The sequence below is a fragment of the Pleurodeles waltl genome, chromosome 6 (assembly GCF_031143425.1).
Source record: "Pleurodeles waltl isolate 20211129_DDA chromosome 6, aPleWal1.hap1.20221129, whole genome shotgun sequence".
Classification (NCBI taxonomy): domain Eukaryota; kingdom Metazoa; phylum Chordata; class Amphibia; order Caudata; family Salamandridae; genus Pleurodeles; species Pleurodeles waltl.
The window spans coordinates 709,310,815-709,327,495 of record NC_090445.1 but is presented as its reverse complement, the minus strand read 5'-3'; the positions used below and the strand labels follow the sequence as shown (position 1 = coordinate 709,327,495).

The following is a 16,681-nucleotide window of genomic DNA, read 5'->3' as shown; positions in this document are numbered from 1 at the left end:
CGTCTACCCTAAATGGTGAAATGTCCCTCCTGCGGAAGACGTTTTCTATTGATGGAGCCAACGGAGCCTCTGATATAAATGTTAAGCTCTGCCTATCTCTAAATGAGAGGGTATAGCAGGCAGGATATTCCGCAGCATTTGTGATTTAGTACCTTGTCCATCAAACTCTACACTGGGCTCTTAATATCTACGAATTAGCACAACACAGACGTGAAAGAAAAACAAGACTGTGGTATTAATGCACCGAGTGTCTATCTCATTTATTTATATTTAAGTGTTTGAATCCCTTAATATTGAACTCTCTGTTATTGAGAAGGAAAACATCAATGATCAAAAGAATTTTGCAGTAAAAAATGTTTTTGTAAGCAATGTATGGAGTGCTTTATTTGTAAACAAATTAAATACATAATAATAAATATTAACTGCCAGTGCCTAAAATTGTTCTTAGAAGGACACAGTTCTGCCTTTGTGGGTAACACTCACTTCAACCTTGCGTCACCCACTGCCAGTGCTCACTGTCTCCTAGCGGCATGTGTAATGGGAGAACTGTTGAAAAAAGGATTTGGAAAGAACCAATTGACCATCAACCACAGAAACCCTCTCAAAACTACTCAACATTAGTAGGATTTTTACGGAGCAAAACATTTTATACAGGTATTGTTGATTAACTTTGTTTTGAAGTGGTGATGTAAGAACAAATGCCTAGAATAGTTGATCAGATGGGGATAGTGGGGCCCTCTGTGTATATCACCATCATTTGCTTGGCCTAAGGATATAATAAATGTAGCTGAATGGACAGTTATAGGTCATACTTCCATAGTTGAAGTACCACCCAGTCATGGATGTTCCATTCCAGGGCACAATATGCAACTTAATGATGGATTAGGATAGTGTTTATCTTAATACTCCCATCCTCATATCCCAATAGATGTCCAACATTTAATATCTCCTTAGAGTCTTGAGGGAAATCAGAAAATTAGGTTATAGTTACATCAGCTGGAGACCCCTAAACCTGGGCAGATTGTGGATTCTGGTTATCCAAAAAACATATCGAAGTCGTACTTGAGTCTTGTCTCTACGACCCAAAATTATGTGACGATCTTTAAAGTTAATAATTGTTGTTACAGGACATTTTATCCATAAATCAATGGCTTACCATTGCACCTAATCTATCTGCTGAAGAATGAAAACACCAGAGCGCCATGATGGCTTGAACATAGTGAAAGAAACTCTTTATCTTTAGTCTGTGCAAAATAAGAAAAGTGCTGAACTGCAGTTGTGCTGGAACTATGAGTGCGGGAGATGCTGTGGCACCCTCTAAAACCATAGAGAACACCAGCAAGAGAGCAGGACCATATACAGCATCTCCGTTCAAAAATAATCTGTTGCTCTAAGTTATGAAACAAACAGGAAAGAAAGCTTTCTAACAAAATTCTGCACATTCTTATATATTATAGATCAATGGTTATGATTCCCTAAAAATAAAGATCCCAAATGTACAAAGCATTTTTCCGGTCTCAAGCGGGCAGATTCACAGAATCAGGCCATTTGCAATCCGAAAAAGTCTATTTCTGATGTACAAAATGCAAAATGTGATTTCTTAACTTGTTACTGACCCACACTTTGCATTAGCAATTCTGCATTTGGAAGGGGCATGCTTCAAGCATCCCTTCCAAATATCGAATCGGTATCGTATGTATTGCTGTTTTGCAACCAAATTCCGGTCACAAAACAGTAATACTTTGCCACTATTTTAAAAGCGGTGGGACCCCTTCCACTTTGAGAATGTAGAAAAAATGTATAAATGTTGAAATATATCTTTCTTTAAGAAAAACGAACTGCATTAAAAAAAAATAGCATTGTTTAAAAGCAGTCACAGGCATGGTGGTCTGTTGACCTCAGCAGTCCAGTGGTCTGCTGATCTCAGCAGTCCAGCATACCCGCAATGGTTGCAATTCTTAGTTTGTCGCAAATTGTGACTTACCTAATTAATATTCATGAGATAGGTGGATTTGTGACCCATAAGGAATCGCTAACTAGAAGTTGTAGGTTTACATACATGAGGAATTTAGGTTTCCTAATTTGCGATTCAGTAAGAATCACAATGTGGAAATCCCAATTCCTACTTTTTGTACATATGACCCAGAATGTAGATATTTTGAATTTGAATCTAATGTCATCCGTTTGGATATGGGATACAGCAAAAGGGAAGAGTTATGTAAAAAAAACATAGCAGCTACTTTTTTTTTCAGAAAAATGCAACTATTTTGAAAAGTAGGCTCCTTATTGGGAGAGTAAATAAAGCAGTTTACCCCTTAATATTGAAACTCTTGGTAGGCTCAAAATGAGCTAGGGTAAATAGGTGACGTTTGAGAGCTGCACACAGGTTGGAAGCATTCTCACTTGCATTGCTGTTTCTTAAATATTAGATTTTTCAATCTAATAAAACAGCATTACAGATCAATAAATTAATAGATATAGTGGCAATATAACATAACTGATCTGGTGCCTCATTGGACTAATACATCCACAGCTCGAAACCTTGTTTTTCCTCATGGCCACATCTTAAGATTCCTGCAGGATTGTTCACCCTTTCACTCTTCTGAGGTCAATAAAACAGTGACATTAGATTGAGTAAAAATAAACATCCCTTATGTTGCAATACAGCCAAGGTAACCTTAAACAAATGCTCCAAATTGTGCAAATGCCCTTTTGTTTTGCCTCCAATATTCCACTGGGAAGCAGGATGCCTCATATGGACATAATTAAACTTTTTGGAGCTGCTGCACTGTTGTGAAAAAGGACATATTTTGTCAATGAATGACATGGTCATTATGTGACTATAACCAAATGCAGAGGTCTGAGTGAGTGAGTCTATGCCTTATTAAAAGTGAAACTGTGGATAAATTAAACCACAATTTATCTTTGGCAGAGATGTGGGTGTTTTATATGTTATTGTTCCCCCTGTCTTTTTGCCTCTGCTTCTTGTATTTTTGACTGTGTGCTGGATTTCATTTTTGCTGGTTTTAGGTACTTTGGGCACCTTACCACTGCTGACCACTACTAAAGTACAGGTGCTCCCTGTATAAATTGTGATAATGATTGGTTGCCCATGACTGGCAGATTTGATTTACTGGTAGGTCCTTAGTTGTAGAAAAGTCCTCCTTTTTGCCCTAGTCACCCCCAAACCTTTTGGACAGATACTAGTGGTTACTGACTCTTGGCTGTGCCCCAGGTACTGCCTACCAGTCCCGGGGCCAGTGCCCTATGTAAAGTGAATCTGCAAATTAGGTTAATTATAATTGGCAGTATCAACCTACCTGTAAGTCCCTAGTATGTGGTAGGGCATGTAGGTTTAGGGACCCCAGCATAGGTAGTGCACCCATAGGTGCACTGCTGAGGTCCCCAGTGTCTAGTTAAAGGCAGGCCTGCCTTGCTGGCTGCTTTTAAACTAAAGTTCTATGCAAATTCGAATTTGGAATTAAAAGTACTTCCAAAGTCTTAAACTACCTTATTTGTGTATATATAAGTCATCCCTAAGGTGTGCCCTGGGGCTTGGTGCCATGTCACTATAAGCAGGGACCTTATAAAAATAGTTTTATAAGCCTTGGTTAGGCAAAATAGCCAAATTTGATTTCCCTCACTATAGTGAATGGCCTCCAAAGGCTTCAATGGGGTGACTTTATTTTAATTAATGAAGTCCCATTAAGTGTCAGCTAAGTGGCAGCTACCTTGAGTTTGGTATCAAAGTAATTGTTACAATAAATCCCACAACTTACAATTGTTGGATTTAACATACCTAGTTCAGATAAAGAGTTTTCAAAGTCTACCTGAAAGTTGCCAACTTCAGCTCTGGCAGCCTGGCCAGGCTGTCTTGATGAGGTGTGAAGTGGCCTGGGATGAACACAAAGGATGTACCTGGTGGAGGAGATCTGAACTAGCAGATGGGGAAGCAGGAAGGTGGAGGCTGGCCAAACTACTCTTCAAAGGAGGGAGGGACATTTGGAGCAGCCCAGCACCTCCCTCACATCCTGCAACCCCAGACAATTAGGTGCCCTCTTGATTAGATTAGGAGAGGGAAGGAGAGCGGTGTGTGAAGGGGTTCTAGCCACACCAGTGGGTGGGCTCAGCTAGACCTAACCTCCAAACTTCAGTTATAGACATGTTTGATTTTTAAAGAATGTTGCTCCCGGGGATTGATTTTTACCACATTTCCCAGGAAGTGGTCATCCAAAGGGGCAGTATCCTGCCTGTGATTGGACAGTCCCCCCTACCCCTGGTTTTTACCCCAGGAACAAGAATAAATATTGCAGATCTGCACCCACACCTCAGATCCCTACAAGGAACAACTTCAAATGAAGAAGGACTGCCCTGCTGGACCACTGACCTACAACTGGACACTGCACTCTAAAGAGCTGCACCAGCTGCACACTTGGGATTCACCACTAAAAGGACTGTGCCTGTCTTCAACTGGTTCAAGAAGGGACTCACTGCTTGCTACAGGTAAAAAATAGCTTTCATCAAAACCTGAAGGAATTGACCAGCTGATGTCATTTTTGGTTTGAACCATGTGCATTCTGAGAGTTGGAGTCCTAGCCCACAAGGAGTAACTCAGAGCTTCTGGAACCTTGGGGTGAGCTGTGGACTCCTAAAGGACCTTCAAAGACCTTCTGGAAGAAGATCCAGAAGTTTGCAGAAGATTGGAGAACTTTTTGTAAAAAGCTCCATAAAAGGACCGACCCACCAGGATGAGTCTTACCTCAACTGCGACCCGGCCTGACTTGCAGGTTCATTCCGCTAAAAAGCTCCAGAGCCCCAGACTTCCAGGATTTCAGCGGGGTCTCCTGGAAAGGTGATATGATGACCATGCATCGAAATCAGCTTGCTGTGGAGGGTCGAGACCCGTTGGAAGGAAAAAGCTCTAAAAAAGTGACAAAGGTGAAAAGTTGACCAGGACTTCCCATGCAGTGTATCCGATGAGGGCTCCAGGGATGTCGGATCAAGATTCAACTTTGCCCTGGATAAATATTTTCAGCTGAAAAAATTGACTAAGCCTGAATGTAGAATTCTTCACTGAGGTCTCCTGCGATGCGTGTCCGAAGAGGGCTCCAGGGAGGTTGGATCAGATTGGTGACTTTGTCTTGCTGAAGAAAATCTTCAAGATAACGACTAAATCCGAAGGTGAACTTTTGACCGAGACCTCCCGCTTGCTGTAGCATACAAGGCTCCATCGCGGTTGGCCTTAAACTTTGACTTTGCCCCAGTCGAGGTGTGACTATATATCCCGAGTGGCGCTTTTAGTTTCTAAAAATAAAAAATAAAATTTAAAATTCATAGCTCTGGTTCCCCTTATTCCATTTTATTTGTTTTGGTTTGGTGTCAAATTCAAATATTTCCTATTTTTTAAATTGTTTTTGGATTTTTAAACTGTTTCCTGTGTTTTATTTAATTACTGTTTTGTAATACTTGAACGCTTTACACATTTTAGGGGTCATTATGATCCCGGCGGTCGGTGTAATAGTGGAGGTATTACCGCCAACAGGCTGGTGGTACATACCTCAACTATTATGACATTGGCTGTTTGGCCAAAGCCAAACCGCCAAGTCAACACACCGACTGCCATGGCGGTAACGACCACCGGGCCGGAGATTACAGTCTCCAGCCTGGCGGCCGTCACTAGGCTGCCCATGACACTTTGACCCCACCCACCACCATGGTTTCTGTGGTTTCTGTACCACCACGGAAACCATGGTGGTAGGCACTATCAGTGCTAGGTAATTCATTCCCTGGCACTGATATGGGTCTCCCCAGCCCCCTCCCGCTACTCAGAGCCTTCCCCCAACCTCCCCCTCCCGCCACCCCACATATACACATGCACATACATACACACCCATACATACACGCATATACACATTCACCCATGCATGCATTCATTCATACACACTCACAGCAACACTCACAAACAGACATCCAGGCACACACACAATCACACGACACAACATGCACATACACACCCACCCACTCATGCACACAACCATTACACACAAATGCACACATTCAAACACAGTCACCCCCACCCCCACACACAGCATCCCCCACCAGCCTCCCCTGTTGGAGAACCCGACTTACCTGCTTGCAGGGGGTCCTCTGGTATGAGGCGGAACGCATCGCTGCTGCCAACAGCAGGGTCCGCCAGCAAAAAAACACCGCTAGGCCGCATCATGCAACATGATACGGTAGGCAGTATTTTACTGGTGTGGCGCTGCTGCTAGCAGCAGCGTCACCTTACCACCATCCGCCGCCATGACCGTAGCCACAATTCCGTTAGCAATAGGCCACTAACCTCCACTTAGGTCCAGTTAGGTCTCAGTAAATTAAACCCAGCTCAACCCTTGGTAGCTTGGCAATGAGCGACAAGGTTTAACTTAGGAGATAAAGTGTAAAGAATTCAAATATCACAAAACAGTAATTAAGTAAAACACAGGAAACAGTTTAAAAATCCAAAAACAATTTAAAAAAGAGGAAATATTTTAATTTGACACCAAAACAAATAAAATCGAATAAGGGGAACTGGAGCAATGAATTAAAACAAAAAAATATTGCCTTCTAGCACATAGAAACAAAAAGCACCAATCTGGTCATCTGGTCGCACCTCGACCAGGGCAAAGTCAAAGTTTAAGGCCGACGCCGATGGAGACCGGCTTGGCTACAGCCCACGGGAGGCCTCAGTCAAAAGTTTACCTTAGGACTTCAGTGGGACGAACGTTCCAGTCCAATCCGACCTCCTAGAACTCTTCCTCAGATATGTGTTGCGGGAGCCCTTGGTGAAGAGTTTTACCTTCAGACTTAGTCATTTATTCCAGGTGAAAATCCTTCGACTGGGGCAAACCTGAATCTTGATCTGACGTCCTTGGAGCCCTCTTCGGATACGCTGTGTGAGAGGTCCCGGTCAACTTCCTATGTTCGGACTTAGGCCCTCATAATGAACACGGCGGTCGAAACTGCCGTGTTTATGCTGGCGGTCAAAACACTGACCGCCAGCGTCCGTATTAGGAACATTCCTCTGGGCCGGCAGGCGGAAACATTGTTTCTGCCCGCCGGCCCAGAGGATTGCCTGGCCGGGACATTGACGGAGGCTTCAGATGGATCCGCCCCCAATGCCTCTGTGTGGCAGGTGCAGCTGCACCCGTCGCGCAGATCACTGCCCGAAAATTGGGCAGTGACCTGCGCGATGGGGCACTGCACAGGGGCCCCTGCACTGCCCATGCTAAGTGCATGGACAGTGCAGAGGCCCCCAGTGGTGCCCCTGGGCACCCCCTCCGCCAGCCTTTCCCTGGTGTGTTATCCCACCAGGGAAAGGCTGGAGGATTAGGTATCATTATCCGAGGGGCAGCAACACTGCCCTGTCAGATAATTATTACGACAACCACCAGGCTGCCTGACGGAGGCAGCCTGGCGGTGGGTGAGGGCTGACGATGGTGGCCCTCAAGATGTTCTTTATGTGGCGGTGTGGCCTGACATGCCGGCTGGTGGGTTTTCCAAACACCGCTGGCGTGGCGGGCCACACCGCCAACTTCATAATGACCACCTTAGTCTCTTTTTTGGAGATTTTTTTCACCGGGACGAACCTGCAAGTCAGGCCGGGTTGCGGTTGAGGAAAGCCGGCTAGAGTTGCCGTGGCAGGCCGGTCCCTCTAGGGAGCTTTTTTTCCCAAAGTTCTCCAAACTTATCCAAACTTCTGGATCTTCATCCAGATGTTCTTGTAAGGTTCTTTTGAGATCCGTAGTCCACCCCAAGGTTCCAGAAGCTCTGAGATGCTCCTTGAGGGTGTAGACTATAACTCCCAGAATGCACCTGGCGCAAACTCCTTTTTGGCCACTGGACAGTGGTCAGCTGGTTGGTTTCTTCAGGAGTTGGTGCAGGGGACTCTGGTTAGCAATTTTTCACCTGTAGCAAACAGGGCGTCCCTCCTTGAACCAGTTGAAGCCAGGCAAAGTCCTGCTTGTGGTGAAGCCCAAGTGAGCAGCTGGTGCAATCCTTTAGAGTGCAGTGTCCATGTGCAGGCCAGGGGTCCAGCAGGGCAGTCCTTCTACTTCTGGTAGGGATCTGGTAGGGAACTTAGGTGTGGGTGCAGGTCTGCCAGTTTTATCCTTGCTCCTGGGTAAAAAACAGGGGTCCTGGTTCTCCAAATAGGGGCAGGGTCCTTCTCCCTGTGATGACCACTTCCTGTGAAGTGTGGCAAAAATCAATCACAGGGAGCAACATTCCTCAAAAATCCATCATAGCTGAAAGTGATTTTTGGAGGTTACATCTGGCTGAGCCCACCCACTGGTGTGGCTAAAAATCCTAAACACACCCCTCTCCTGCCCTCTCCTAATCTGATCAAGGGGGCACCTAATTGTCTGGGTTTGCAGGATGCGAGGGTGTTGCTGGGTTGCTCCAAATGTCCTTCTCTGCCTTTGAAGACCAGTATGGCAGCCCTCCCCTTCCTTCTTCCCCATCTGTTGAGGGGAGATCTCCTCTCTCAGGCACATCTCTTTGTGTTGAGCCAGGCCACTTCACACCTCATCAAGGCAGCCTGGCCAGGCTGCCAGAGGCTGGCCAATCAGAGCAAAGCAGCAAAAACACTGCAGGGCTGCAGTTGGCAACTTTTCAGGTAAAGTTTAAAACTCTTTACCTGACCAAGTTATATTAAATCAACAGTTGGAAGTTGTGGGATTTTTTATGACAATTAATTTGATACCTAACCTGTAGTATCTGTTACTTAAGGGATTTTAAAAATTAAAATAAAGTCTCCCCATTCTAGCCTATGAAGGCCATTCACTACAATGAGGGAAAAACAAATGTGGCTGTTTTACCTCACCAGGGCTCATAAAACTATTTTTATAAGGTCCCAGCTTATAGTTACATGGCACCCAGCCCTAGGGGCACATAGGGGTGACTTATATGTGGGGAAAAAGGTAGTTTAAAGCTTTGGAACTACTTTTAATTCCAAAGTCTAATTTGCAAGTCACTTCAATTTAAAAGTAGCCAGCAGGGTCGACCTGCAGTTGCTGCTTCTGCTTTGAAGGGGACAAAGACTGTTTTTTGCTGTGTATCCTGCATGTAAAGTTCCTCCAAGGGCTTGGACTGAGCTTGCCTCCTGTTAAGAAGTCTCAGGGACATCAAAGACTTCATCTGCCTGCACCTGGGCTCTCTTTTTGAGACCCCTGACTTACAAAGTTAGGCCACATACAGTCCCTGGGCCCCCTGGAAGGAGAAGCTGGCAGAACCTGAGTGAAGGTCCACGTACCGGAGCCGAGCGTCAGAAAAATCGACGCAGCAACCGCCTCGCAGCTGTAAAATCAATGCAGTGCCTGCCTCGCGGCTGCAGAAATCGATACATCGCCCACTCAACACAGATTCATTGTTGCTGTGCATCTGGATTTTCCACTCATCGTCCCTGGGCATCAAAATCTTCACCATCACCACACGGACCCAAGGCTGCTTGTCCTGAAATCGATGCATCCCTTCCCTGCCAGCAAAGAATCGACACATCACTTACCCATCAGAGAAAGAATCGATGCACTTCCTCATTTGCGAGTAAGGAATCAGTGTATTGCTTGCTTTTCCGATGAACGCTCGCCCCTGCAGCTTTATTTTTGACAGTTACTAGGTACTTTGTGCTAAAACAATTCTTCATTGATTGTTATGGATTAAGACTCGTTTTACTCTAAAATTTCATATATTTTATTGTGTAGGTTGGATGTTTGGAAATTTGGTCTTGTTTGATTTAGATAAATATTTGCTATTTTTCTAAACTGGCATGGAGTCCCTTTGTGGTGTTTTCACTGTGTTACTGTGTGTGTTTGTGCAAATAATTTATACATTGCATCTGAGATAAGCCTGACTGCTTGTGCCAAGCTACCAAGCGGGTGAGCAGGGGGTATCTGAGCTGGGTATCTCCCTTAACCTGACTAGAGTGAGGGTCCCTATTTGGACAGGGTGTTAACTGACTGCCAACCTGAAACCCCATCAAACAGTTATAAACAACACATTTTGTGTATGATCAAGAGCTTAATATCGTGTTTTTGTTATTTTCTGTAGCATGCATTATGTGTTATGAAGAGCTTAACTTTGGTGGGGTCTAAGTGCTGTCTGGAGTGCAGCTCTGAATTTGTCAGAGGGGCAAATATATTATTTTTTTATAATCTCTGTAATCTGGAATATGGCACGATATTTAAGTGGATTTGGCCTCCACTTGAGTTATTGGTATAGTCAAATGATTTTCAATCCATGGTGTATGTTGTACAACATACTAGCAATAAGTTACCACTTATGTGAAAAAAACTCATGTATGTTTCTCTTTTAAAGTGTCTGACTACAGGGTGACACCCCTCCCCTTCCTGGGTTTAGTACAAGTTGGCTTAGCTTTTGGTAAGATTGCCTGTTAAATGCTTGATATTTTTAGCATATTGGTTTTTAATACACACAACTATCTTTACTGGCCACAGCCTGTTTACATGTCACCCCTGTGTCCCATGACCTCTTTTTTGCTCCCACCTTACAATGGCTATTGATGTTTTTAATACAATTATCTCCACTGAAATCTGCTCTACCACTCACAGATAGAATCAGGAATCAGATGTAAAAAAACATTAGTATCAGTTGCTATTTGTATCCTCAGTGATAGTATTTTGTGGTGTGCAGGCTTAACACATAGGTATTTCCTTCCAGGGTCACTTGAAAAGAATTGGTCCTTCAGAAAGCTACAGACTCACTGGGCTCCAAGTAGATGGCTGAAACAGGTACACATTGTTAGATGGCAGGGTACTAATAGCTTCAATCCATTTCTCGTTACCTTTTTAATTCAGTCAAGGAACCCACAAATGTAATAACACTTAGGGATATTGAAGACTGTTTAAGTTTTCTTTTTTTCTGGCAATGAGAGATTTTTCTCTCCCTCGAAATCGGCTCAAAAAAACCTCACACCCAAAATGTTGGCTGTAGCTCCTCTTAAAGCCCATGTGAGTTCAAGTGTAGAGACGCACGATGATGAAGCATGCTACATTTGAGTGGATGAGGCCTTGCAATTCACAGTAGCATATCTGTCCCCAATCGGTATTGACAGATATTCAAAGCCCTATTTCTCTTGACTGTGCTTTTTGTAGTTGATTAGGAGGACAGAAGAATAGATCTTAAGGACCTTTCTCCATTCTTGTGTTTGTGTGCTATAAAGGCCGCCTAGAACCATGCATGACCTTTGCACTATGGTGCAGAGGTGTGTGTATGAAATCTGGCATAGACATGGCATAAACAGTGCATACCCTTCCAGTGCAAAATGCTATATTAAGCTAAATTATGAAACATTTCCCACATTGTATGCATGCTGTGCAATGCAGCAGACATGCTGTGCATGGAATGTTTGGAGAAATCAGAAATTTCTCCTTGATATCACCAGCTTCAAGTAGTTGATCCAAATCTCGGTCTTGCTATGTTATTGGACCAGGTTTGCATGAAAATTATGGGTGATTGTGCAGTTCTGGCCAAGAAACAACAAGTAATGCGCCCTTGACGCCAAGTACTGGAAAGCATCACAATTCATTATTTTGGGCCCCTTTTCAATTGCAATATACCTTTTGTGCAGGAAAGTAGCTACTCTTTATTGGAAATGGTCATCTTTTTGTGGTTTGCTCAAGGGTTTTCCCATTATTTGCTGGACCCATTTTTGTTGACCATAGAACTCTGCAACCTTTTTCCTTTTAATCAGTGGTAAGGTGCTTGTGCTCTCTCTTGGTAAGATTGGTATACATCCGACTGTTAAATTTGAGTTACTTATACATCCCTGCTAAATGTTACTACATGTACCCAGGGCCTATAAATTAAATACTACTAGTGGACAGCAGCACTCCTTGTAACAGCTACTAAAGTAGCTCTGTACAGTATATATCTAGTTGGCGATAAATTAGGTTGTTGGGTGGGGGCAAGGGGGGGTGAGCCCTTCTTAAGCAACAGCCACAATCCTTGTCAGAGTGAACCACAAATGTCTCTAAATTAGCCTGTGCTTAAACATATGGTAGCTTGGAACAAAAGCAGTCAGGCTTATCTTAGAGGAAATGTGTAAAGTATTTATGCAGCACTCAAACAGTAATAAAATGAAAACACCACACAAGAGAGATCCCACACTTATTTAGAAAAATGGAGTAAAATATAATGAATTATTTGACAACAAAGAAACAGTCAGTAGAACCAGAGTTATAAATGTTTAAAGTTTAAAGTGAAAAATAGTGCCTAAAAGTTCAGAGTGCCAACTTGCCAACATCTAGTTATGCAAGACCGGAGCAAAGTGGAAACTAATGGCCAACAGCGATGGAGTGTGGCTCAGATGAACAAAGTGGGCTAGGCCCTGTCTCCCCTTTTCTTCAGACTTAAAAGAAATTAAAATTACAAAATAGCTAAGAAGGTAAAGTTCAGCACAAGGTAGCTGAAGTCCTTGTCGGGGGGCAGCTGGACGAAGTCACGGTGAAGTGTCTACATTCTGACTGAGTCTCCGCCAAGCTCCTTGAGCAGATCAGCAAGCAGGTAGGGCCCAGTGTCCTCTTGGTTCTCAGAGCACTTTTTGGCAGAAAAGTTTCTAAGCCCCAAGTTTTGGATTTGGCTATATGATCACCTTTAACACCACTTCCAAAGGTGTAGGACTGGATGGCCACCACTTTGAGGGTCAGGCTTTACTCAAGCTGCGTACAGGTGCGGGTTCAAAATGGTTGGAGCCTTTTCTGTTGCTAGGGCGCTTAGAGTCACTCTAGTAGCCTTGGGTTCAAGCAGAAAAGTAGGTCTGAAGCAGCAGGAGAGTCTTCTATGGGCACAGGGCAGACTTCAGGCAGAAGGGCAGTCCTCTAAAGTACACAACAGGCTACAGACATCTGGGCAGTTCTCTGTGAGTCCTCCACAGTTCCAGAAGGGAACTGAGGAGAGGGTCTGAGGGCCCTAACCTTATCCCTGGTACCACCTTTCAAGTGGAAGAAACCTCTGGATTGTCCCGCCCCCAGATAGTGCTGAAATCTCCTACCTCCCTGACCTGGTTCCAGGAAATCTGGAGTCCCAAAAGGCTAGTATGAAGTTCTTTGTGTGTGGGCTGAGGCAGGTTCATTGAAGTGCAAATTGGGCTGTGCATAGCTCGGTCCCTCCCATATTGCCAGGGGTGACAATCCTGCCAACACCTAGTCCTCCTATTGTCTGGATGTCTGGTACAAATACAGAAAGGCAAACTGCCAACTACACTTAGTCACATAACCTCGGAAGTAGGCTAAAGGCACCAAATGGTTAGGACAAGAAAATGCCAGATTTCTAAAAGTGGCATTTTCAGAATTGTGACTGAAAATCCGAAGTTACAACTAAAGAGGATTTTTAATTACAATTCTTTAGACACTAAATATAATATTTCTCCCTGTGCCCTAACAAAAGTTATCACTCATTAAATGTAATTAGGTATCCCAATGCTATCCTATGGGAGAGGTAAGCCTCACAGCAGTAAAAAATGAATTTAGGAATTTGTCACTTTCAGGATATGTAAACCTTAAAAGTACATACCCACATTTTAAAATACACTGCACACTGCCCTATGGGTTGTTAAGAACCTGCCTTAGGGTTGACATATGTATTAAAAAGGTTAGTTTTAGGCCTGACAAGGGGTTAATTTTAGAAGGTCGAATTGGCAGTTTAGATCTGCGCCGAGAGTGCGATGGTAGGGCCGAGACATGCTTTAAGGGGCTACTGAAGTGGGTGGCATAATACGTGCTGCAAGTCCACTAGTACCATTTTTGTTAATACTTTAGATATTGATTTTCAAAGAGACAGTATAGTATCAGTGACCTCATACACAAAGGTAAATAAAAATAGGGTGGATTATATAAACAACACACTACTGGGTCGATTTGGTGTAGAGAGGCATATCAGAGAAGTAAATATTGTATTTCTCAGTGGATAGTGCACTTATGCAAAAAGTAGAGTAAGGTAAAAGTATCAATAGACAGTACCACAGGGTCTTCAAGGGAGGTAGTTGGAGGATGGAGTAGTATGGGAGGTAGGCGACCTGGAGGATTGACTAGGATGTCCTGTAGGGAGGAGATGATTTTGAAGAGATGTCAAACGTTCTTAGGACGTTAGGTGGGGGATTGAAGTGTGGCATATAATTCGCTAGTGATGTCACCGAAGACCAAGCTGTCAAGCCACGCCTTTGTGGCGGGAATGTCTAGTACTCCAGTACAGCACTATTTCCCGTTTAATCAACAGTAGTGCAATAGCGGTGAAAAGACATCTTTGGGATATCTTGCACATATCCCAGCAGTAGTACCAAAGGATCAGGGGTGAGAGGTAAATCAATCATTTGGGCCAGGAGACAATAGATGGCTTGCCAATAGGAGGCAATATGGTGGCCTGTCCTGCAAAGGTAGGTGAAGTCTGCCTCCAGGCTGTGGCATCCTCGACAGGCAGAGCATTTTGTGGGGTCAAGGTGTGCGAGAAAGCTAGGTATGACATACCCTCTGTGCAGGAATTTGTAGTGCAGAAGTTTGTGGTGATAAATGGTTTAAACAAGATGCATTTGTGCACAACAGGCCAGCAAAAATTTGTCAGTGAGTGAGCGCCCCAAACCTGCCTCCCAGAAACAACATAGCCTCACATGGCAGGAAGGAAGAAGGGCAATGTGATAAAGTTTGGAAAACAATCGCCGCCCGCCATCATCAGCAAGGAGAACAAGGAGGAGAAGTCAGGCGGGGCTAAGGGATAGATCCGAATGATAGCATAAAGTGCACTCTGGATGCGCCTCATAATGAATCTGAGTGGCCAGGGGGAGGTGGGCCTCATCCGTTATGTCTACCATGCAACACGCAGGGAACATTTTGCCAAAGTTGTGGAATGCATGTCGCTTGAGAGTACACTGCTTTATCAATTCACCAGTAATGGGCAGCCCGGGGTTGGACGCTAATGGTATGGTAGGAGGGACCGTTGATTTTAGAGGATCTTGGCCAAAATCATATTGTCAAAGTTTAAAAGTGTTAAGAGTCAGTAAGAACCACAATGGTAAGGATCTTTTCCTGCTTTAAGTAGCAGGATAATGACCGCTTCAGGTAGCATTGTGGGAAGAGTCCCCCTGATTCTCGAGTGATTCTCTGTGCATGGTAATGACATGGGGTGGAGGAGATGCTTGAATTGTTTGTAAAATATTTTGGTAAAGCCATCCAATCCAGGGGAATTAGTGCCATCCAGGGAGTCAAAGGCTTGTATAACGTCTTTGGAGGATATGGGTTCAGCGAGGAATTGTTGGTGGCCCTGGTTAGCCATCCAATGGCCACCTCATCTAGAAACGAGGATAAAATAGCATTATCACCTGATAGCCGAGTGGAGTATAGTTGTGTATAATAATTAGGAAGGGCAGTCAGAATGCTCTCGCCGACAGTGACTCAGGTAACATCGGGTAAGAGTAGTTGAGGAATATAGGAAGAGCCCCTAAGGGCCGCAGCACCCCCTTTAGTGTGCGTCCAGGATGTTAATCCTACCAATATTAAAGGGATTTTATGTATTTTCTCAGAAAATGGACCTCGCGCTTCATCAGATCCTGGTATTCACCTGAGAGGGAGATGCGCTGTGTAGGCGTTGGGGAATTATGGTTTGCACAGCAAGTTTATCTATCTCAGCTAATTATGTATCTATGATGGTCAAGCTGATACAGATATCACACAACATCCCAGACTGTTTGGATAGACAGACACCCCAAATATAGGCCTTTAATACCTTCCATAGTGTAGCTTGGTAGTAGACTAAACCAGCAAATTACTGGTATTACGAAGTGCAGAACTCGTGTTGCCGGTCGTCACTGGTGGTTGCTGGAGGGCGGAGTCGGGTTAACCAGAGCTTTTCATTGGTGGTCATTGTGGGCAGCAGAGTCTCTGCGTGAAGCACCCTGTTCTTGGTCACAGAGGGCCCAAACGTCAGGATTTCACCTTTCTTGTCTGGAGGAGAAGCTCTTCCCTCAGCCATCCTGGCACATTTGTTCATCCTGTGTGCACTTACTCCCCTTTGTATCACTGCCTGGGAGGAATACACAAACATCAACAGCAGAGTCATTCACATTTATGTGACCCAGGACACTGGCAGAAGACACAGCATTTTGGGACAAGAAAAGTCCAATTTTCTAAAAGTAGCATTTTCAGAATTGTGACTTAAAATCCGCCTTTAACATTTTAAATTAAATGTCATTTGACTCTAAACATCATATCTGTATCTGATCCGAACCCAAAGTTACACTTATTAAATATAATATGGTATCCCAGTGTTAGTCAGTGTGAGAGATGTGCCTTACAGTAAATGAAAAATTAATTTAGGTATTTTTCACTACCAGCTTGTGTAAAACTTAACAGCACATGTCCTACTTTCTAAATATCATGCATCCTGCCCCATGAGCTTTTAGGCCTACCATAGGGGTGAATTACAGATATTAAAAGGAAGGTTTAGACTTGTCAAAAGGTTTGTTTTGCCATGTCGAGACAGCAGTTTAAAACAGCACTAAAGGCTGCACTGGCAAACCTGAGGCATGTTTTGAAAGGCTTCTTTAATGGGTAGCACAATGAGTGCTGCGAGACCCCTATTAGCATTTACTTTACAGGCACTGAGTAGGAGTAGTACCATATACTAGGGACATACA

General features: G+C 43.9%; 1 protein-coding gene across 1 annotated transcript in view; it reads left to right on the top strand.

Annotated features, from left to right (window-relative positions):
- The window catches only part of DMBT1 (deleted in malignant brain tumors 1), a 624,760-nt gene that overhangs the window by 493,461 nt on the left and 114,618 nt on the right, over nt 1–16,681 (top strand). The gene's annotated exons all lie outside the window — the stretch shown is intronic.